This window comes from Cinclus cinclus, chromosome 13 (assembly GCF_963662255.1).
Source record: "Cinclus cinclus chromosome 13, bCinCin1.1, whole genome shotgun sequence".
In the NCBI taxonomy this organism is placed as follows: Eukaryota; Metazoa; Chordata; class Aves; order Passeriformes; family Cinclidae; genus Cinclus; species Cinclus cinclus.
Window position 1 is genome coordinate 18,761,163 of NC_085058.1, and position 6,186 is coordinate 18,767,348.

Consider the following 6,186-nt stretch of genomic DNA (forward strand, 5'->3'; position numbering starts at 1 on the left):
CAATTCTGTTTTTCATTTCTCTTTTACATGTCATTGTGTGGCTCAGTTATACTTTTATTTATTTTTTTTTTTTAGGCTTAAGCTGCCTTAAAGGAAAATTAAAAATAGTGACTCCAAAGAACAAAATAACACAGAAGAGAGAAAACAGCACTCAAACCCCAGAAAGGTGATGATTCATTTAGACTCTGAGAGTCATCCTAGACACATGGTTTGGCTGGGATTGGGGCCTCTTGTGTTTTTATGGATTTGAATAGGTAGCATTAGATTTCTTTGTTCTCTTAAAACCTACTTGCTGTTGACATTTTCAAGTTTGAAAGCTCTGAATCCCATTTGAAGTACTAACGCTTGATAATTTTCCAAAATTATTCTGCAAATGTTATTTTGATTATGAATTTCTACTTAATGGGGTTTTTGTGTCTTCGTCTCAGGGATGTCATTTAAAATTACTTTGCTCTAGATCATTAAAAGGATCTTTTCTTAAAGTCTTTCCATAAATTTATGGGTTCAGCAGTGCTTCTGTTTCTGCTTTGATTCTAAAATATTTATTGGGCTAGGTCATGGTAATTGCATTATGTTGGTTTAGTCATATCTCACTCCTGGTGACTTTTCTGCGTGTGTTGTAACGGAGCTGCAAAAATTGAAATTAATTTAATTGGATGGTGTCTGCTTACAAATACTTACTTTCTGGGCTGAGATCATAGAAGATGATGCTTTTGGGTGCTTAAGGGGAAAAAACTAAAGAAGTCATCAAAACCAATCCTGCTGGTAGGAGGGAGGTTCTGTTTCAGGGGGAGAGCTGTTTGTAGGGAGAATTGCGTGTTTTACGTGGTGAGATGAAGAGATGGATCCTAGGAGAGAGAGTGGGGGGATGAATGATGTCAGTCAGTCTTTTTCTGTATCCTACTGTCAGCGTGCTCCAAAGGATTGAGTTTCTGCGCACTCTTCTAACGCAGGGTCTGTCTTGAAGCCATTTAAATCTGTTTCAAATATAGGTGAGTTTGTTTTTTGGCAAAAACGCCCTCCATAGAGGTCCCTCTGGTCTGTGTCGTGTTTTCAGAGATGTCACTGACTGTACCAAAACGTTGTTCATTGTTGGCAATCAGTTGTTTTTGAGCATTAGCCTGCAGGAGAAAGAGCAGTATTTATTGCCAACAGCCTTGGTCAAGGCTGGATCACTTTTCCAAGACAGATGTCTTTAGATTAAGACAAAAAGTAGTTGCTCTGTGTTGAAGATTAAATAGAAAATCCCTCCGTAACACAAGTGCAACGAATTCTGAAATAACGCTTTGGAAGTGCAGGGAAAGAGATTTTCCATGTTGTTTTGATAACCCACGAGTAATGGCAGAACATGTGGACGTGCCCAGTGTGATTCCAGGAGGGATTTGCTTGCTAATAGGTGAGACAGGTGTACATCAGTACAAACTTAGCAGTGCAGTTATGGCACAGTTGTTTTGTCTGAATTTAGTTTATTATAACTCCCTTTTCCCAAACCACACAGTGCCTCTCACGTCAAGGCTGTAGCTGCTCTAACAGGACACCTCTTGGTGCTGACAATTCATGAGATCTTTGGGATTTATTCACAACAGGAGACCTGAATTTTCATTTGATCTGTGCAGTTCCTTCCTAGTGTTGAAATGCCAGTGCAGCTAAGTTTGATTCAGATGCAGAGACTGGAATGGAGTTCATAGGAGTCAGGGAATTAACTTCTGGCAGAAATTTGCAAATGGTTGAAACAAGGCACAGAGATCACTGATATGCTGAAGTCCTGTTTGATCCCTGGAAGAAATGCAGCATGTTGCAAGTATAGCAGCCCTTTAGAGAAAGCTTTAGTCTTCAGGCTATATGCTCACTTTGGGTTTGTTTTTCCTCATTGTAAATTCTCAACCCTTAAAGGAATTGCACTGTCTGAGGGCTGGTTTTGTTTTATTCCAGCAATGCTTACAGAATGATATCACAGTGAAAATCGTGCTTTTTCCACTAAAGACATCCAAAAAATTTTGCCCACTTGGATTTTTTTAGGTTGTATTAAATAGAAATATGTATCAAATGTACTTCTAGAGATTGGTGAATGACACAAACTGTGTAAGCAGCACTTGGTTTATCAGCTGTACTGTAAGAATTAGGGCTGAAGCGACTCCTTTAATGTGGTTTGAACTTGCTGTTGGTTCCTGCTTCTGTCATTCCATGCAATGTTGGTGTTTGGGTTCTCTAATGATAGTAAGTCACGTGAAAATACATAAATCTTAGCAATTAACGCTTACTACAAATTAATTACTTATAAGCTGAGCTTCCATCTGACTTTTGCTATTTAAAATTTAGTAATAGCACTGCTGTAAGTTGGAGGAGAATTGATATCTTTTGCTTGGTACACGAGGATCTCCAAGCATGCTGCAGAGCACAAGCTCCCTGCAGTTTGTCAGTGCACATCTTGAGGGAGGAGGTTCTGGCTGTGTGAACCTGATGCAGCATTCTCTACTGAAAAAAAAAGAGCTGTAAGGCCTTGGTTTAGCATCAGCATTGAGGTCCTGCCTTCAGAAGGAATCACAGGATTTTATTCACGGGGCTCTGCTTGTGCTTAAGGTTGCCAGTGTATGGGTGTGTGTGCTGAGGATGGTGAGTAGTTGCTGTCCTTTCTGAAGGTGAAGTTTCCCTCAGGTTTGCGGACCTGAACTTGTTTGAGCTGGGTGATCTCTCTGATTCTCCATCAGGCCCAAAGTCAGACCTCACAGCCTCTCTGTGAGATGGATAATTGTAGTAAAATGACACCTCAGTGCTTCAGTTTCACCCACCTGCAGAATGTAACAACATGACAGCTGCTTATTGCTGTGTTAAAACACCATCTCTAATTCTGTGAACACTTGAAATTGGTGGGGCACTTGTGGATTAACTCTTTTGGTTATTTTGAATTTAGTTCACCTGAGTATGAGCTGGCCTTACCGGAGCTCTCAGGAGAAATGTGCAACTTTTAATGACAGCTTGTGAGGAGTGAAGGCTTCTTTCCTTTGAAGCAGCAGTTCCTCTGTGATGTTTTGGATTCATGCACTGTTAACTCGTTGCTTTCAGGCCCAGCAACTCGCATGTGTTGCTTGGTGATTTTCATCTCAGCCACAGGGATACCTCACTTGGTGTCTGGGCTGTAGCATGGAACATTCAGCAGAAAATATATTCAGGATTATAAGGCTCTGTGAAATCTTGATATTTCACATGTTACTTGCAGACTTCACGATTGTGATGTGAGAATGCAAATGACAACACAATTGTTTGCCCTACTCTTGTCTGAAGAGCTCCTGGAATAGGAACGTGAGTGACAGCTGAAGATGATGGTTGTGTTTAGTTTGTCGAAAATATATTGGCCATTTTTAAAATGCCATTTGAGTGAGAACACATTTAGCTTGTTCAAGTTTTGAAATGGGTAGGAGAAGTGAGTTGTGAGACTAATGAAGGCTGATGTGATTATCTTTATTCCACAGGGCTGTCCTTTTTTCTGTTGTTTATTTGATTTAAATGTCTTGGAATACTTCAACCACAGGTAACTCAGATTTACACTGATTAGGTCTCTGCCAGATACTAAATGTCATGTGTAATGGTACATTTCTTTGTTGTGAAGAGTTAGGCTGACATCAGTAACTTATGGTCCTTATTCTGCTCTTGGGTGTGTAATCTCAGAGTTTAGGAATCAGGTCTATCAGGCTGTGTGAATGAGCAAAATACTGAATTTTGAGGTCTTACTTTTTCTACCAACCTTTAACTTTCTGTAAAGTAAGCGTACACGTATGTTGGAATTAATTTTCTGCATGATGTTTGCAGTGACTATAAAGTAGTGACACTTTGATGTGGGAAAGTCTAAGATCTCTTTGACAACGTAAGACATTATCAATAGATAATGAGGATGTTTGTCTTATTATATTTATTTAGTGCTGCTTCTACTATAATTATTAGTGTTTTAATCAAACTTTGTTAAGTCATTGAGTGAGGGAGCTTTACTCTCAGTAAATATGACTTATTTTTATTAAAGTTGCATATCTTACTCTTGCCATATGCAGCTAATTTTCCTTTGGGGGGAAAAAGCTTGTTACTTTTTTAGTGGAGCAATCTGTTACCTTGTCTGTAGTCTGTGAAGTCAGTGCAATTCTAATTTGCATCAGCTAATAAAAAATGTGTGGGTTTTAAAGTGAAAATCATGCAAAAATTTAAAAAAAAAGGTGAACGACTGATCATCTATGCAAAAAAACAAGGCTAGAAATGTGATCAAATTAGGTCATGGCAGTGCAGTTTTGTGCAGGGCTGTAAGCATATCTGAAGACGTTGTATGCTTTATCTTGGGAAGCAAAGCTCTTGGAAAATGTGCATAAGAGGGATAAAAAGGGGTTTTTTTCATCCTCATCTTTGAGCTATCATTGCAAAAGCATGATTTTGTGTTGCATTAAGTGGCAGAAATTTCAACTTAATCTAAGAGCTGCAGAGTTCATGGAACTGTGCTGGTGCAAGTCATTTGCAGAAGAAGCGAGTCACAGTTGGGTTTGTGTGATCAGCTGTACAATTAAGTATTTAATGGTTTTATTGTTTGTTATATTATTGCAGTGCTCAGATGAGATAAGGGTGCCTTTCACTAAAAGTTTGCAGCCAAAGGAAATGAAAGGTCAGATAAAGGTGTATAAAGAATTAGTGAAATAACAGTGATGAGTACAGGAGAAATGGTCTGGGACTGATCCCATTAACTGCAGGTGACACGGGGGATAAGGAGGGGTTAATATGAAGGAGGAATCTGCACAGGGACTGTAACTGGCATTTGGGAAACCTTGATTCTAAAAGGGTATTTTTTCTATATGAAGGAAAGGGTGAAGATTTTTGAGCTGGTGGTTTTCTTGTATTGTGGAGGTGGCTTTACCTGTTTGTGAAACACAGCATGTGTCAGCTTGAACTGTCATATGGGGGAGAGGAGACAGGCTGGTGGCTCTGCAAATACAGCTGAAGGACACAACTCAATGCTCTATGGGCTCAGGTTTTATTCTTTACTTAGGGAAGCAGAGATGAGATGGAGATTAAGAAAAAAAAAACCTCAAACCCCGTACAAAAAGAACAATTTAAAAAAACCCACAAATATAAAACTCACAAAAGTAGTTTGGGAAGAACTAAATGGAGCCTGAATGTTTTTCCTGGCATCTGACTCCCACAGGGAGATGTTGAGCAGTAAAGCAGAAATACCTACTGTAACTTTTGCATCCATTCTTGTTCCATACAGGAGGACCAGATACACTTAATTATTAGAGAAGGGTATAGACCATTTCTTCAAGATTTACTCCAGAGAGGAAGCACATCCCTCATTTTTCTTGTGTTCCGTAGAATATTCTCTGTAGCCTTTTCCTCATATGGCAGAAGCAAACTCTGCCTACCCCAACCTCTGGAGGAGTCTGATAATAATTGAAAACACACTTTGGGTCTTTTCTGATGTAGCTGTGTTAAAATGTAGCATTCTCACACAAGAACAAAGTAAAAGTAAGTAAACCTCTAGCTTTAATTCTTTACAACTAACGATAAATACCATTTTTTTAAGGGGTAGCAGGTTGTTTGACACACATGGGCACAGAAGATTATGAACAGTGAAGACAATGAAGAGTGGGACATCCATCAAAGAGTAACAACCTCTCATAAGGTAATTCAGGACCACATTGAGTTTCTCCTGTTGTACTTTCAAAATCAATTAAGTAACTGTTGTTGTCCTCCATTTTCATGGCACTATAAAATCATTATAACCAAGAATATATAGGTATATTTTTTTCCCCTGTGCTTCCTTTTGTTTTTTTTTTACTTGCATGCAGAAAGCCAATATGTAACAACCCAAATGCATGCTGAGTTCTGAATGAGATTGATTACAGTTGCAAAGCATTAAATATTAAATGCCAAAGGGCTACTTCCAGTAGTCCTCCCTCTCTTCTGCAAAGATTGATGTCTTAAATGGGGCTTTGCAAACAGGAGTTTTAAATGATCTATGGACCAGAAGTAAAAATGTTTTCAAAGCTTGTGTGTACCTAAAACTATTCTGAAACCTTTAATGTTATGGTTAAGTATTCTTGTCATTTGAATTTCATTGCTTGCCATAGGGGTGAGATGGAAGAGTGGATATTTACAGAAACTGTGCGAGTGATAAAAGGAGCTGCTTGACTTTGTCTTCTGCTTTGTATGTTT